At 36.7% G+C, this 18,237-nt stretch overlaps 1 protein-coding gene across 1 annotated transcript in view; it reads right to left on the bottom strand.

The window, feature by feature from the left end:
- LOC148948666 (MKRN2 opposite strand protein) overlaps positions 1 to 18,237 on the bottom strand; it is a 72,994-nt gene that overhangs the window by 9,568 nt on the left and 45,189 nt on the right. The gene's annotated exons all lie outside the window — the stretch shown is intronic.

The following is an 18,237-nucleotide window of genomic DNA, read 5'->3' as shown; positions in this document are numbered from 1 at the left end:
TACCATTCAGGCTGGTTGACTATGACCACACTATTGATCTAGTGAATGTTTACCGTTCGGTCTGGTTGAGTTGGACCCCACGACTGAGATAATGTATATCCACCATTCGGGCTGGTGGACTAAGACCCCAATTTTCCAACTCTTGCATATCATGACAGAAATTCAAAATGAACTTCGAAAAATCAAGAGACTGTAACTGTGAGACGGTAAAGCACAACAAGTCACTACTGAAATATTCAAACTCTTGCATTTCACGACAGAAATTCAAAATGAAATTTGAAAAATTAAGACACTGTAACTGTGATATGGTAAGTGTGTAAGTTTTTGTGTGTGTGTGTGTGTGTGTGTAAGTTTTGGAGTGTGTGTGTATGTTTTAGTGAGTGTGAGTAAGTTTTCGTGTGTGTGTGTGTAAGTTTTTGTGTGTGTGTAAGTTTTTGTGAGTGTGTGCAAGTTTTTGTGTGTGTAAGTTTTTGTGTGCATTTTATTTTTTTTGTTCATTTTAGTTTTTTCGTGTGTGTGTTAGTTTTTTGTGTGTGTGTGTGTGTGTAAGTTTTTTTGTGTCTATTATTGTTTGTTTGTAATTTTTTTCTTGTGTTTTTGTTTTTTTTCATGTGTGTGTGTGTGTGTGTGTGTGTGTGTGTAATTTTTGTTGTGCATTTTATTTATCGTGTGATTGTGTTAGTTTTTTTTTTTTTGTGTGTGTGTGTGTAAGTTTTTTTTATTTGTATTTTTTTGTGTGTGTGTGTGTAATTTTTTTTGTGTGTGTTTTATATTTTTTTTTTGTGTTATTTTTTTTTTGATTGTCATTTTTTTTTTGCTTGTTAGTTTTTGAGTGTGCATGTGTAAGTTTTTTGAGTGTGTGTGTTTTATTTTGTTTGTGTGTGTCTTTTTTTTAGTGTGTGTGTGTATTTTTTATTGTGGTTGTGTGTATGTTTTCTTGTGTGGGTTGGTAAGTGATTTGTTGTGTGTGTGTTTGTTTTCGTTTGTGTGTGTGTTTTTTTTCATGTGTGTGTGTTTAAGTTGTGTTTGTTAGTGTTATATATTGTGAGTGTGTGTAAGTTTTAGTGTGAATGTAAGATTTTTTTTGAATTTTAGATTTATTGTTAGATTTTAAGTTTTTGTGTGTGTGTTTGTTTTTGTTTGTGTGTTTTTTTTTTTTTTTGTTTGTGTGTGTGTTTGTTTGTGTTTGTTTTTTTGTGTTTGTGTTTTGTTTTGTGTGTTTGAGTTTGTGTGTGTGTGTGTGTGTGTGTGTGTGTGTGTGTGTGTGTGTGTGTGTGTGTGTGTGTTTGCATAAGTTTTCGTGTGTGTGTGTGTAAGTTTTTGCGTGTGTGTAAGCTTTTGTGTGTGTGTGTAAGTTTTAGTGTGCATGTGTAAGTTCTTGTGTAAATGTAAGTTTTTGTGTGCATGTAAGTTTTTGAGTGTGGGTGTAAGTTTTTGTGTGTGTGTGTGTGTAAGTTTTTGTGTGTCTAAGCTTTTGTGTGTGTAAGTTTTGGCGTGTGTGTGTGTATGTTTTCGTGTGTGTGTGTGTAAGTTTTTGTGTGCATGTAATTTTTAGTGTGCATTTCTATTTTTTTGTGTGTGTGTGTGTGTGTGTGTAAGTTTTTGTGTTTGTGTGTGTTTGTTTGTGGGTGTTTTAGTTTTGTGTGTGTGTGTGTGTGTGTAAGTTTTTGTGTGTGTGTATAAGTTTTTGTGTGCATGTAAGTTTTTGTGTGCATGTAAGTTTTTGCATGTGGGTGTAAGTTTTTGTGTGTGAGTGTATGTTTTTGTGTGTGTAAGGTTTTTTGTGCGGGTGTTAGTTTTGTGTGTGTGTGTGTTTGTAAGTTTGTGTGTGTTTGTTTGTGTGTGTGTGTTAGTTTTTGTTTGTGTAAGTTTTTTTTTTTTTGTGTGTGTGTGTGTAAGTTTGTGTGTGTGTGTTTGTTTAAGTTTTTGTGTGAATTTAAGTTTTGACGTGTGGGTGTAAGTTTTTGTGTGTGTGTGTGTAAGTTTTTGTGTGTCTAAGCTTTTGTGTGTGTCAGTTTTTAAGTGTGTGTGAGTAAGTTTTCGTGTGTGTGTGTAAGTATTTGTGTGCATGTAAGTTTTAGTGTGCTTGTTTCAGTTTGTGTGTGTGTGTGTGTGTGTGTGTGTGTGTGTGTGTGTTTGTGTGTGTGTTTTTGTGTGTGCATTAGTTTTTGTGTGTGTGTGTGTAATTTTTTGTGTGTGTGTGTGTAAGTTTTTGTGCGTGTGTGTAAGTTTTTGTGTGCATGTAAGTTTTTGTGTGAGTGTAAGTTTTTGCGTGTGGGTGTAAGTTTTTGTGTGTGTGTGTGTGTGTGTGTGTGTTTGTTAGTTTTGTGTGTGTGTGTGTGTGTTAGTTTTTGTGTGCATGTAAGTTTTTGTGTGCATGTAAGTTTTCTTGTGCATGTGTAAGTTTTTGTGTGTGTGTGTGTGTGTGTGTGTGTGTGTAAGTTTGTGTGTGTGTGTGTGTGTGTAAGTTTTTGAGTGTGTTTGTGTAAGTTTTCGTGTGTGTGTGTGTGTATGTTTTCGTTTGCATGTGTTAGTTTTTGTGTGTGTTATTTTTGGCGTGTGTGTGTTTTTTTTTTTGTGTGTGTGTCTTTTTTTGTTTTTTTGTTTTTTGTGTGTGTGTGTGTGTGTGTGTGTGTGTGTATGTTTTTTTGCGTGTGTTTTTTTTTTTTTTTGTTTTCTTTTTTTATTGTTTTTTTGTGTGTGTGTGTGTTTGTGTCTATGTGTGTGTGTGTCTGTGTGTGTGTGTGTAAGTGTTTGTGTGTGTGTAAGTTTTTGAGTGTGTGTGTGTTTTTTTGTGTGTTTGAGTGTGTAAGTTTTGTGTGTGTGTTTGTGTGTGTTTGTTTTTGTGTTTATGTAAGTTTTTGTGTGCATGTTAGTTTTGGTGTGCTTGTGTAAGTTTTTGTGTGTGTGTGTGTGTGTGTGTGTTAGTTTTTGTGTTTGTATGTTTTGGCGTGTGTGTAAGTTTTGGCGTGTGTGTGTGTGTTTGTGTGTGTTTGTGTGTGTATGTTTTGTTTGTGTGTGTGTGTGTGTGTGTAAGTTTTTGTGTGTTTGTTAGTTTTTGTGTGATTGTTATTTTTGGTGTGAATGTGTCAGTTTTTGTGTGTGTGTGTGTGTGTGTGTGTGTGTTTGTGTGGGTGGGTGTGTTTGTGTGGGTGTGTGTGTGTTTTTTTTTTTGTTTTTGTGTTAGTGTGTGACGTTGGTACTTTGGTGGTTTGTGTTGTTTGGTTGGTTGTTGGTTTAGGTTTGTTTGGTGTTTGTTTTTTTGTGTGTGTGTTTTTATGTGTTTCTGTGTTTGTTTGCGTGTTTATGTATTTGTGTAAGTTTTTGTGTGTGTAAGTTTTGGCGTGTGTGTGTAAGTTTTCGTGTGTGTGTGTGTATGTAAGTTGTGTGTGTGTGTGTGTGTGTGTGTGTGTGTGCAAGTTTTTGTGCGTGTGTGTGTGTGTAAGTTTTGGCGTGTGTGTGTAAGTTTTTGTGTGTTTGTGTGTGTAAGTTTTCGTGTGTGTGTGTGTGTGTGTAAGTTTTTGTGTGTTTGTAAGTTTTTGTGTGCATGTAAGTTTTGGTGTGCATGTGTAAGTTTTTTTGTGTGTGTTAGTTTTTGTGTGTGTGTGTGTGTGTGTAAGTTTTGGTGTGTGTGTGTAAGTTTTGGTGTGTGTGTGTAAGTTTTGTTGTGTGTGTGTGTGTAAGTTTTTGTGTGTGTGTGTAAGTTTTTGTGCGTGTGTGTAAGTTTTTGTGTATGAGTAAGTTTTTGTGTGCATGTAAGTTTTTGTGTGCATGTAAGTTTTTGCGTGTTGGTCTAAGTTTTTGTGTGTCTAAGCTTTTGTGTGTGGATGTAAGTTTTTTGTTTGTGTGTGTGTGTAAGTTTGTTTGTGTGTGTGTGTGTGTGTAAGTTTTTGTGTGTGTAAGTTTTTTTTTTTTGTGTGTGTGTGTGTATTAGTTGTTTGTGTGTGTGTGTGTGTGTGTGTGTGTGTGGGTGTGCGTGTGTGTGCGTGTGTAAGTTTTTGTGTGTGTCGGTTTTGGCTTGTATGTGTAAGTTTTTGTGTGTGTGTGTAACTTTTTGTGTGAATGTATGGTGAGCGGGGGAGTACCTTTGGGGCCCAGGGAGGGCGTTTGGGGATCCGGGGGCCCTTGAGGATTGAGTGGTCTTTTGGGGGCCCGGGGGACCTTTGTGGACCGGTGGAGGGCCTTTGGGACCCCGTTGGTCCTTTGGGAGCTCGATGGGGCTTTGGGGGGGCCCGGGGATAGCCTTTGGGGCACAGGGAGGGCTTTTGGGTGTCTGGTGGCCCTTTGGGGATCGGGGTGGGCCTTTGGGTGCTCGATGTGGCTTTTTGGGACGGGGTGCGGGCGGTGGGGGACGGGTGGTGGGTATGGGGGGAGCGGGGGGACCTTTGGGGACGGGGGTGGGCCTTTGGGGATCGGATATGGCTTTTTTGGGGCCTGGGGGCCCTTTGGGACCCCGTTGGTCCTTTGGGAGCTTGATGGGGCTTTGGGGACTGGGAGCGGGCCTTTGGGGACGGGTGGAGGGTCTTTGGGGTTCTGGTGGACCTTTGGGGACCGGGGAGGGCCTTTGGGGCTCGGGTATGGCCTTTTTGGGGTCTGGGGGATCTTTGGGACCCCGTTGGTCCTTTGGGGGCTCAATGGGGCTTTGGGGACTGGGAGAGGGCCTTTGGGGACTGGTGGAGGGCCTTTGGGGGTCTGGTGGACCGTTGGGGACGGGGGCGGGCCTTTGGGGGCTCGGGTTGGGCTTTTGGGGACCGGGGAGGGCCTTTGGGGGTCTGGGGAGGGCGTTTGGGGGTCGGGGGGCCCTTGGGGAGCTGGGGGGACCTTTGGGGACTGGGTGAGGGTCTTCGGGGTCTGGAGGGTCCTTTGGGAGCCTGTGGGGACCTTTGGGGACCGGAGGCTTCCTTCGGGGTTGGGGTAGAGCAATCGAGGCCCTTTGGGAGCCCTGGGAGCCCGGGGAGGGCCTTTGGGGACCGATTTGGCCCTTTGGGGCCTGGTGTGTCCGTTGGGGGTCTGGGGAACCCTTGAGGACCGGGGGAGGGCCTTTGGGGTTGGGGTAGGGGGATCGGAACCTTTTGGGGTTGGGGTAGAGCAATCGGGGCCCTTTGGGTTGGGGTAGAGCAATTGGGACCCTTTGGGTTGAGGTAGAGGACCTCACAACACTGTTCAATTGAAACTTGTGTATTATAACGACCACACTCAAATTCTCTTCCAAAATCTCTTCAAAAATCTTCTTTCAAAATGTCTCTAACTGTTTCGCCGAAATAGTTCCATAAAATAGCTAAAACGGTTTCGCCAAAATTATCCCTAAACGGAATTTCGGCATGTTCCTTTTGTTTGGCATCTCTGTGTTAATGCATTTCAAATTATTTGGAAACCTTTTCGCACGCTAAGATCAAAACGTCTGCCCATGAATCAATTCTCTTGTTAGAAACAACAAATTAATTTCCCTTTCGTGAATCAATTCTCTTTAGAACAACAAATTCATTCCCCTTTCGTGTCAATCAATCAATCATGACATCATCTGTCAGACTTTAAACTTTGTCTCGGAGACTTTTCTCTTTGGAAATGTAAAGACATTAATTAACTTCGCGCCGGAGACAATTTGATTAATGACTGATCGCACATGTGTTTCCCGGAAACTCGTAACATCTGCCCGTGAATCAATTCTCTTTAGAAACAACAAATTCATTCCCCTTTCATAAATCAAATCAATTCTCTTTAGAATAACAAATTCATTCCCCTTTCGTGTCAATCAATCAAACATGACATCATCTGTCAGACATTAATTAACTTCCCCGGATAGGGTTCTCTTTAGAACTACAAAGACATTAATTAACTTCGCGCCGGAGACAATTTGATTAATGACTGATAGCACATGTGTTTCCCGGAAACTCGTAACATCTGGCTTGAACAACAACAAGAAGGAAGTGTCAAAGTTCCTGTTTTTCCATTCTCACTGACAAAATCCATAAAACCATCAAATAATCAACACACATAACCATCCATAAAACAATTGAATCACAATGCACACCCGTTATATACGAAATCTCAAGGGTGAATTGTTATGTAACGGGGAAAATCATATGTAAGCAGGTCTCTGATTGGCTGAGAAGGAGGATGTATCCGACTCGATGATTGGCTGAGAAGGAAACATGTGATCTAACTGTTTCCTATTCCAGGACATCTTGACATTCACCCCTCGCATGCACTTGTCCAAAAACAACAATAATAAATAAATCCCTCAGGCCTAAAGATTAAAGAAGCCTTAATGTTTCTTAATTCCCTCTTCGTGAATCAATAATTTCCCCTCCGATTATGTAAATCAATTTCTCAGGTTAAGCTAACCAAACAACAATGAAACCATATTGTTTCATAATTCCCCATGCTCGTGAATCAATAATTTCCCCTAGCGATTATGTAAATCACAGATTAAAGAAGCCATGTTTGTTTCTTAATTTTCCCTTCGTGAATCAACAATTTTCCCTTCGATTACGCAATCAATTTCTGGGAAATTCACTTCCCCATCGATTACGCAATCAATTTCTCGGAAATTCACTTCCCCCTCGAGTCCTAGATCAATAACATTGCTCCCGTTAGAATTCAATGCGCATGTGCAACCTTCGCCCCGGAGCTATTACACATAGAAACATCAAATAAATCGACCTTGGAAAAAGAGGTCATTGACCCCATTAACCACGTGTTCTCCCTAATGGCTCTATGCCCATATTTGGTGCCCCGTCAGTATTCTATGCCCATATAAGGAGCCCCGTCACGAGTCAATAAGGCCCTTCTACTTGTGTTGACCTCAGGCAGCTCGGTTCTGAAGTGGGTTATTAGCAGTGGTGGTAGTAGATCTTTAGCGACAAAGGATGACAAATTATACTTTATATAAGCAGTAAGTGTCCGTAACTAATCCAACGTCTACGTGATGAAACAGGTGGGTGAAGGAAAAGTGTATTCTCCAGAGTACTTTCACAATTTATACAATCCATATAATAAGAGATAAGAGAGTCGTAATTTATTAATTTATAATATGAATAAGTCTTATTTTTAAATCATACTGTTTTATTATTAGTCTTACTATAATTACCAACAGTCTTATTTTAATAAATACGAAAGGCAAATGATTTCCAAAAATCCCAGGGAGTACATGTTTTTCGTTTCTATTTTTGGGAGCTGGCACCCCCACCCCCTCCTCCTTTGGAGAATTCCCACACACACAAAATTGTGGAGTCACAGAGAAAATTAAAAATAGGTACCTAAAAACAAACTTTTAGAATAGGAGCTGGTTAGTCTCCAATAACTTTCAACTTATAAAAAAGGACTAGAATTCTCAATTTTCGATCCTCCGAAGTTTCTACGACCACAAGATGAATTTACCTAAAGGCTCAATAAGAGTTAGGATGTTCTGGCACTAAACTGCACACTTTGCGGAATCTACCCCTCTCCAAAGTTTATATGACCACCCTTCCCATAAAAACCTTATATCTTAACAATGGAAAACTTTCACAGTTTACAGCCTCTGCCGCGGGGGCTGGAATGAGGGTTGTTAAATCTACAGGCATGGTTATTTAACCTTTGGATTATTTTGACCAAAATGGCTGTCTCAAAATTTTTATTAGAAACGTTTGGGGTAAATGGGGAGGGGGAATTTTCAAGCGGGTTTTCTACGGGGGGTTTCCGAAGGGATAAATGCCTAGACCCTTGGTTTCGATGCCTGCAGCCTAAGGGCAGTAGAAAGGGGGGTACCAGCGCGACGCGCACCACGTGGTTTATGGTTTTCTCAGTGAGAATGAAAAAACAGAATTTTTCTCACTTGAAAAACCAGGAATTTTCTCACTTTTATGGATGTTTCTTGGACGGTTATGTGTGTTGGTCAATTTATTTGATGTTTTTCATGGTTGTCAACATCAAATTATGGATGTTTTATGGTTTTTGTCAGTGAGAATGAAAAAACAGGAACTTTCTCACATTTATGGACGTCAACAGCAATTTATGTTTGTTTTATGGTATTTGTCAGTGAGAATGAAAAAACAAGAACTTTCTCACATTTATGGATGTCAACAGCAATTCATGTCTGATTTATGGTTTTTGTCAGTGAGAATGAAAAAACAGGAACTTTCTCACATTTATGAATTTCAACAGCAATTTATGCCTGTTTTATGGTTTTTGTCAGTGAGAATGAAAAAAACAGGAACTTTCTCACATTTATAGATGTCAACAGCAATTTATGTCTAGGCCTCATGAGCTCGTGACAGGACCACGTGGTTTATGGTTTTCTCAGTGAGAATGAAAAAACAGAATTTCCAGGTGTAATGACATTGGGGTGATTTACATAATCGGTGGGGGAGTTATTGGTTCACGAATGGGGAATTAAGAAACAATCATGGCTTCTTTGATCTTTAGGCTAACCTAACCTGAGAAATTGATTTACATAATCGGTAGGGGAGAATGTATTGATTTACGAAAGGGGAATTAAGAAACAAACATGGCTTCTCTGATCTTTAGGCTAACCTAACCTGAGAACTTGATTTACATAATCGCTAGGGGAATGTATTGATTCACGAAGGGGGAATTAAGAAACATTATGGTTTCTTTAATCTTAGGTCTGAGGGATAAACGTTCTTAAGGTCAGAGAGAAAAATTAATATTCTATTTTTAAATAGGGCTTCATTGATCTTTACTGTCAGGAATTAGAATTATGCGGGAGTCTAAAGAGACAGAAATTCTATTTTTAAATACGGCTTCACTGATCTTTAAGTCAGAGAGATAAATTGATATTCTAACGAAACCTTAATAGTGTAGCTAGGAAATTTATGAGATGAAGAGATTAACGTAGGAAAGGGTTTCCTAGAAATTTCAAATGCGTCAGCGCAGAGATGCCAAAAACAAAAGGAATACGCTGAAGTTACGATTAGGGATTATTTAGGCGAAATCGTTTTAGGGAATTATTTCGGCGAAACAGTTAGAGACATTTTAAAAGATGATTTAAAAGATGATTTTAGAAGAGGATTTGAGGGTGAAACTCTCTGGTCGTCATAATACACAAGTTCCATTTGCACAGTGTTGTGAGGTCCCCTACCACAACCCCAAAGAGTCCTCATACCCCACCCCAACCCCGAAGGGTCTTCATACCCCACCCCAACCCCGAGGGAAGCCCCCCGGTCCTCAAAGGTCCACCGGACTCCCAAAGGGCCACCCGGACCTCAAGGGTCCCCCAAACCCCCAGAGGACCCCCCAGGCCCCACAGGCCCCCTCCCTCCCTCCCTTGGCCCCCAAAGGGTCCCCCCTCCCTCTCATCACCCCTCCTCACCTCCCCCCCTCCTCCCCCTCCCCCTCCCCCTTCCCTCCCCCATTTTTTAATATTTTTTGAAACCTATAGTTTGGGATGAGTAGTTTGCTATTTTTGACTTTCTGAGCTAGGTTTCTTAGCCTTTCATAGGTGTGTGTTGTCAGAAACTTATGATTTGGGATATGTAAATTACTATTTTTGACTTTTCTGAGCTAGATTTCTTAGCCTTTCATGGGTGTTTGTTGTCTCAAACCTATAGTTTGGGGTGAGTAGTTTGCTTTTGGACTATTCAGAGCTGGATTTCTTAGCCTTTCGTAGGTGTGTGTTGACTGAAACTTATGATTTGGGATATGTAAATTACTATTTCGGGCTTTTCTAAGCTAGATTTCTCAGTCTTTCGTTGGTGTGTGTTGTCTGAAACCTATGATTTGGGATTTGTAGTTTCGCTTTTTGGACTTTTTAGAGCTAGGATTCTTAGTCCCTCATAGGTGTTTGTTGTCTGAAACCTATAGTTCGGGATGAGTAGTTTGCTATTTCAGCCTTTTCTGAGCTAAGGTTTCTTAGTATTTCGTAGGTGTGTGTTGTCTGAAACTTATGACTTGAGTTGTCTAATTTGCTATTTCAGGCCTTTCTGAGCTAAGGTTTCATAGTATTTCGTAGGTGAATGTTGTCTGAAACCTATGATTTGGGATATGTAAATTACTATTTTGGGCTTTTCTAAGTTAGATTTCTTAGTCTTTCGTTGGTGTATGTTGACTGAAACCTATGATTTGGGATATAAGGTTCTTAGTCTTTCGTTTGTGTGTGTTGTCTGAAACCTATGATTTCGGATTTGTAGTTTGCTTTTTGGACTTTTCAGAGCTAGGATTCATAGTCCCTCATAGGTGTTTGTTGTCTGAAACCTATAGTTTGGGATGAGTAGTTTGCTATTTCAGGCTTTTCTGAACTAAGGTTTCTTAGTATTTCGTAGGTGTGTGTTGTCTGTAACTTATGATTTGAGATGTGTAATTTGCTATTTCAGGCTTTTCTGAGCTAAGGTTTCATAGTATTTCGTAGGTGAATGTTGTCTGAAACTAATGATTTGGGATATGTAAATTACTATTTCGGGCTTTTCTAAGCTAGATTTTTTAGTCTTTCGTTGATGTGTGTTGTCTGAAACCAATGATTTGGGATGGGTGGGTTGCTATTTTTGACTTTTCTGAGCTGGATTTCTTAGCCTTTCATAGGTATGTGTTGTCTGAAACCTATGATTTGGGAAATGGTTAATTTGCTATTTTTGACTTTTCTGAGCTAGGTTTCTTAGCCTTTCATAGGTGTGTGCTGTCATAAAATTATGATTTGGGATTTGTAGTTTGCTTTTTAGACTTTTCAGACCCAGGATTCTTAGTCCCTCATAGGTGTATGTTGTCTGAAACCTATAGTTTGGGATGAGTAGTTTGCTATTTCAGGCTTTTCTGAGCTAAGGTTTCTTAGTATTTCATAGGTGTGTGTTGTCTGAAACTTATGATTTGAGGTATGCAATTTGCTATTTCCGACTTTTCATAACCAGATTTCTTAGTCTTTCGTAGGTGTGTGGTGTCTGAAACCTATGATTTGGGATGTGTGGGTTGCTATTTTTTTACTTTTCTGAGCTGGATTTCTTAGCCTTTCGTAGGTGTGTGTTGACTGAAACCTATGATTTGGGGCTCAATTTTTCATAGAAGATAGAAAAGTTCATGATCTCTTCTGAATTTTACCAAAGAACACAATTCAATTCTAATTTCTCCAGAGAAAACAAAAATCTTCCACTTAAGTTCTTTATTTCACAAAGACATAAAGAAATTTAAAGTTCAATTCTAAATTTTTCGGTGGAAGATAGAAAAAGTAATACCATATTTATGAATGTTTTCACGGAAGATAAAAAGTTCTAGTCCAATTTAAAATTTTCTCAATGAAGTGAAGAAAAGTTCAAGTGCTCTACTGAACTTTACCAAAGAACACACTTCAATTATAATTTCTCCAGATAAATTAAAAATCTTCCACTTAAGTTCTTTATTTCACAAAGACATAAAGAAATTTAAAGTTCAATTCTAAATTATTAGTTGGAAAATAGAAAAAGTAATACCAGACTTGTGAATTTTTTCACTGAAGATAAAAATTTCTAGTTCAATTTTAAATTTTCTCAACGAAGTCAAGGAAAGTTCAAGTTCTCTTCTAAATTTTCTCAATGAAACAGAAATTAGTCATTGATCATTTCTATTTTTCCAAATAATATAAAAATTTTCCACTTTAGTTCAGATCTGTCTCGAAGAGATGAAAAACTTAAAATGCTATTCCAAATTTTTCACAGAAGATAAAAAAGTTCAAGTTCTCTTCGGAATTTTACCAAAGAACACAATTCAATTCTAATTTCTCCAGAGAAAACAAAATCTTCCACTTCAGTTCTTTATTTCACAAAAACATAAAGAAATCTAAAGTTCAATTCTAAATTTTTCGATGGAAGATAGAAAAAGTAATACCATACTTGTGAATATTTTCACGGAAGATAAAAAGTTCTAGTTCAATTTTAAATTTTTGTCAACGAAGTGAATAAAAGTTCAAGTTCTCTACTGAATTTTACCAAAGAACACAATTCAATTCTAATTTATCCAGAGAAAATAAAAATCTTCCACCTAAGTTCTTTATTTCACAAAGACATAAAGAAATTTAAAGTTGAATTCTAAATTTTTCAGTGGAAGATAGAAAAAGTAATACCATACTTGTGAATATTTTCCCAGAAGATACAAAGTTCTAGTTCAATTTAAAATTTTCTCAACGAAGTGAAGAAGAATTCAAGTTCTCTTCTGAAATCTACCAAAGAACACAATTCAATTCTAATTTCACCAGAGAAAATAAAAATATTCCACTTCAGTTCTTTATTTCACAATGACATAAAGAAATTTAAAGTTCAATTCTAAATTTTTCGGTGGAAGATAGAAAAAGTAATACCATACTTGTGAATATTTTCACGGAAGATAAAAAGTTCTAGTTCAATTTAAAATTTTCTCAACGAAGTGAAGAAAAATTCAAGTTCTCTACTGAATTTTACCAAAGAACACAATTCAATTCTAATTTCTCCAGAGAAAACAAAAATCTTCCACTTAAGTTCTTTATTCTCATAGACATAAAGAAATTCAGAGTTCAATTCTAAATTTTTCGGTGGAAGATAGAAAAAGTAATACCATACTTGTGAATATTTTAACGGAAGATAAAAAGTTCTAGTTCAATTCAAAATTTTCTCAACGAAGTGAAGAAGAATTCAAGTTCTCTTCTGGATTTTACCAAAGAACACAATTCAATTCTAATTTCACCAGAGAAAATAAAAATCTTCCACTTAAGTTCTTTATTTCACAAAGACATAAAGAAATTTAAAGTTCAATTCTAAATTTGTCGGTGGAAGATAGAAAAAGTAATACCACACTTGTGAATATTTTCTCGAAGAGATGAAAAATTTAAAATACCGTTCCAAATTTTTCACAGAAGATAAAAAAGTTCAAGTTCTCTTCGGATTTTTACCAAAGAACATAATTCAATTCTAATTTCTCCAGAGAAAACAAAAATCTTCCACTTCAGTTCTTTATTTCACAAAGACATAAAGAAGTTTAGAGTTCAATTCTAAATTTTTCGGTGGAAAATAGAAAAAGTAATACCATACTTGTGATTATTTTCCTGGAAGATAAAAAGTTCTAGTTCAATTTAAAATTTTCTCAACGAAGTGAAGAAAAATTCAAGTTCTCTTCTGAATTTTACCAAAGAACACAATTCAATTCTAATTTCACCAGAGAAAATAAAAATCTTCCACTTCAGTTCTTTATTTCACAAAGACATAAAGAAATTTAAAGTTCAATTCTAAATTTTTCGGTGGAAGATAGAAAAAGTAATACCATACCTGTGAATATTTTCTCGAAGAGATGAAAAATTTAAAATTCTGTTCCAAATTTTTCACTGAAGATAAAAAAGTTCAAGTTCTCTTCGGAATTTTACCAAAGAACACAATTCAATTCTAATTTCTCCAGAGAAAATAAAAATCTTCCACTTAAGTTCTTTATTTCACAAGGACATAAAGAAATTTAAAGTTTAATTCTAAATTTTTCGGTGGAAGATAGAAAAAGTAATACCATACCTGTGAATATTTTCCCGGAAGATAAAAAGTTCTAGTTCAATTTAAAATTTTCTCAACGAAGTGAAGAAAAGTTCAAGTTCTCTTTTGAATTTTACTACAGAACACAATTCAATTGTAATTTCACCAAAGAAAATAAAAATCTTACATTTCAGTTCTATATTTCACAAAGACATAAATAACTGTAAAGTTCAATTCTAAATTTTTCGGTGAATGATAGAAAAAGTAATACCATACTTGTGAATATTTTCCCGGAAGATAAAATGTTCTAGTTCAATTTAAAATTTTCTCAAAGAAGTGAAGAAAAGTTCAAGTTCTCTTCTGAACTTTACCAAAGAACACACTTCAATTCTAATTTCTCCAGAGAAAATAAAAATCTTCGACTTCAGTTTTAAGTTCCACAATGAAATAAAGAAATTTAAAGTTCTATTCTAAATTTTTAGATGAAAGAAAGAAAAAGTAATACTATGATTGTGATTATTTTCCATGAAGATCAAAAGTTTCACTTTATTTATAATTTTTCTTAAATTCAGTTCTGATTTTTCTCAAAAAGATGAAAAATTTAAAGTTCTGTTCCAAATTTTTCATAGAAGATAGAAAAAGTTATACATTAATTGTGAATATTCAACATGAAGATAAGGAACTCCACTTTAATTCAGAGCTTTCTCTAAGAAGTGCAAAATGTTCAAGTTCTCTTCTGAATTTTCTTAAAGAAGAGAAAAAAGTTAGCTTAATTCTGAATTTTACCAATGAAAATGAAAAAAACCTTCCACTTCAGTTCATAATTTCTCAAAGACATAAGAAATTTAAAGTTCAGTTCTAAAATTTTCTGTAGAAGATAGGAAAAGTTATACTATGATTGTGATTATTTTCCAGTGAAGATAAAAAGTTTCACTTTAATTCTAATTTTCTTAAATTCAGTTCCGATTTTTTGCATAGAGATGAAAAATTTAAAGTTCAGTTCCAAATTTTTCATAGAAGATAGAAAGTTATGCATTGATTTTGAATCTTCGACATGAAGATAAGGTGCATCACTTTAATTCTGAGTTTTCTCGAAGAAGTGCAAAATGTTCAAGTTCTCTTCTGAATTTTCTTAAAGAAGTGAAAAAAGTTAGCTCAATTCTGAATTTTACCAATGAAAATGAAAAAACCTTCTACTTCAGTTCATAATTTCTCAAAGACATAAAAAATTTAAAGTTCAGTTTCAAATTTTTTTGTAGAAGATAGGAAAAGTTATGCTATGATTGTGATTATTTTCCAGTGAAGATAAAAAAAGTTTCACTTTAATTCTAATTTTCTTAAATTCATTTCCGATTTTTTGCAGAGATGAAAAATTTAAAGTTAACTTCCAAATTTTTCATAGAATATAGAAAAAGATATACATTGATTATGAATATTCGACATGAAGATAAGGTGAATCACTTTAATTCTGAGTTTTCTCGAAGAAGTGCAAAATGTTCAAGTTCTCTTCTGAATTTTCTTAAACAAGATAAGAATATTAGCTCAATTCTGAATTTTACCAATGAAAATGAAAAAAGCTACCACTTCAGTTTTTAATTTCTCAAAGACATAAAACATTCAAAGTTCTCTTCTAATTTTTCCAAGAAAACGAAAAGGTTCCACTTCAGTTCTGGTTTTTTCTCGAAGAGATGAAAAATTCTAAGTTCTATTCTAATTTTAAATTAAATTTTAGCTCCTTTGTCTTATGGGTTTACCCCTCAAATTTTTAGATTAGAAAATGATTGACTCGTTCTATCATTAAAGGCAATCGTTCAAACTCGTTCATCAAACCTCCGAAACAATAGGTTAGGTTAGGTATAAATAAATATTAATAAATAAATAGAAACATTTCTACATTTTTAAGTTAGGTTAGGTTAGGTTAACTTATCATGAGCGCTCATGATAAGTTAACCTAACCTTTTTTGGCGAGTATGGTTAGGTTAGGCTAGATTAAGTACGCTTCACTTAGGTTAGCTTAGGTTAGGTGAGAGACAGGCAAAAAGTTAGGTGTATGATTAGGTTAGGTTAGATTAAGTTAGGTTAGGTTAAGTGAGGTTAGGCTAGGTTAGCCTACGTACGCGCGCGTACGTAGGCGTAAAATTCAGAATTGAATTAACTTTTTTACCTTCTTTAATAAAATTCAGAAGAGAACTTGAACATTTTGCACTTCTTCGAGAAAACTCAGTATTAAAGTGATGCATTTTATCTACGTGTCGAAGATTCAAAATCAATGTATAACTTTTTCCATCTTCTATGAAAAATTACACCAACGAAAGACTGAGAAATCTAGCTTAGAAAAGCCCGAAATAGTAATTTACATATCCCAAATCATAAGTTTCAGACAACATTCACCTACGAAATACTAAGAAACCTTAGCTGAGAAAAGCCTGAAATAGCAAACTATTCATCCCAAACTACAGGTTTCAGACAACAAACACCTAAGAGGGACTAAGAATCCTAGCTCTGAAAAGTCCAAAAAGCAAACTACAAATCCCAAATCATAATTTTATGACAGCACACACCTATGAAAGGCTAAGAAACCTAGCTCAGAAAAGTCAAAAATAGCAAATTAACCATTTCCCAAATCATATGTTTCAGACAACACATACCTAGGAAAGGCTAAGAAATCCAGCTCAGAAAAGTCAAAAATAGCAACCCACCCATCCCAAATCATTGGTTTCAGACAACACACATCAACGAAAGACTAAGAAATCTAGCTTAGAAAAGCCCGAAATAGTAATTTACATATCCCAAATCATTAGTTTCAGACAACATTCACCTACGAAATACTATGAAACCTTAGCTCAGAAAAGCCTGAGATAGCAAATTACACACCTCAAATCATAAGTTTCAGACAACACACACCTACGAAATACTAAGAAACCTTAGTTCAGAAAAGCCTGAAATAGCAAACTACTCATCCCAAACTATAGGTTTCAGACAATAAACACCTATGAGGGACTTTGAATCCTAGCTCTGAAAAGTCCAAACAGCAAACTACAAATCCCAAATCATAGGTTTCAGACAACACACACCAACGAAAGACTAAGAACCTTACATCCCAAATCATAGGTTTCAGTCAACATACACCAACGAAAGACTAATAAATCTAACTAAGAAAAGCCCGAAATAGTAATTTACATATCCCAAATCATAAGTTTTAGACAACATTCACCTAAGAAATACAATGAAACCTTAGCTCAGAAAGGCCTGAAATAGCAAATTAGACACCTCAAGTCATAAGTTTCAGACAACACACACCTACGAAATACTAAGAAACCTTAGCTCAGAAAAGGCTGAAATAGCAAACTACTCATCCCGAACTATAGGTTTCAGACAACAAACACCTATGAGGGACTAAGAATCCTAGCTCTAAAAAGTCCAAAAAGCACAACTACAAATCCCAAATCATAGGTTTCAGACAACACACACCAACGAAAGACTGAGAAATCTAGCTTAGAAAAGCCCGAAATAGTAATTTACATATCCCAAATCATGAGTTTCAGTCAACACACACCTACGAAAGGCTAAGAAATCCAGCTCTGAAAAGTCCAAAGGCAAACTACTCATCCCAAACTATAGGTTTCAGACAACAAACACCTATGAAAGGCTAAGAAATCTAGCTCAAAAAAGTCAAAAATAGTAATTTACATATCCCAAATCATAAGTTTCTGACAACACACACCTATGAAAGGCTAAGAAACCTAGCTCAGAAAGTCAAAAATAGCAAACTACTCATCCCAAACTATAGGTTTCAAAAAATATTAAAAAATGGCGGAGGGAAGGGGGGGGAGGGGGAGTAGGGGAGGGGAGGGGAGGAGGGGTGGGGGAGGGAAAGGTGAGGAGGGGGAGGGGAGGGAGGGGGGACCCCTTTGGGGGCCAAGGGGGGAGGGAGGGAGGGGGCCTGTGGGGCCTGGGGGGTCCTCTGGGGGTTTGGGGGACCCTTGAGGTCCGGGTGGCCCTTTGGGAGTCCGGTGGACCTTTGAGGACCGGGGGCTTCCCTTGGGGTTGGGGTGGGGTATGAGGACCCTTCGGGGTTGGGGTGGGGTATGAGGACTCTTTGGGGTTGTGGTAGGGGACCTCACAACACTGTGCAAATGGAACTTGTGTATTATGACGACCAGAGAGTTTCACCCTCAAATCCTCTTCTAAAATCATCTTTTAAATCATCTTTTAAAATTTCTCTAACTGTTTCGCCGAAATAATTCCCTAAAACGGTTTCGCCCAAATAATCCCTAATCGTAGCTTCAGCGTATTCCTTTTGTTTTTGGCATCTCTGCGCTGACGCATTTGAAATTTCTAGGAAACCCTTTCCTACGTTAATCTCTTCATCTCATAAATTTCCTAGCTACACTATTAAGGTTTCGTTAGAATATCAATTTATCTCTCTGACTTAAAGCTCAGTGAAGCCGTATTTGAAAATAGAATTTCTATCTCTTTAGACTCCCGCATAATTCTAATTCCTGACAGTAAAGATCAATGAAGCCCTATTTAAAAAAAGAATATTAATTTTTCTCTCCGACCTAAAGAACGTTTATCCCTCAGACCTAAGATTAAAGAAACCATAATGTTTCTTAATTCCCCCTTCGTGAATCAATATATTCCCCTAGCGATTATGTAAATCAATTTCTCAGGTTAGGTTAGCCTAAAGATCAAAGAAGCCAGATCAAAGAAGCCATGTTTGTTTCTTAATTCCCCTTTCGTAAGTCATTACATTCCCCCCCCCCGATTATGTAAATCAATTTCTCAGGTTAGGTTAGCCTAAAGATCAAACAAGCCATGTTTGTTTCTTAATTCCCCATTCGTG

Source organism: Artemia sp. Qi Xiang Cuo, chromosome 9, assembly GCF_049724085.1.
Source record: "Artemia sp. Qi Xiang Cuo chromosome 9, ASM4972408v1, whole genome shotgun sequence".
NCBI lineage: Eukaryota > Metazoa > Arthropoda > Branchiopoda > Anostraca > Artemiidae > Artemia > Artemia sp. Qi Xiang Cuo.
The sequence above is the reverse complement of the archived record's forward strand: the minus strand, read 5'-3'. Positions and strand labels throughout refer to the sequence as shown.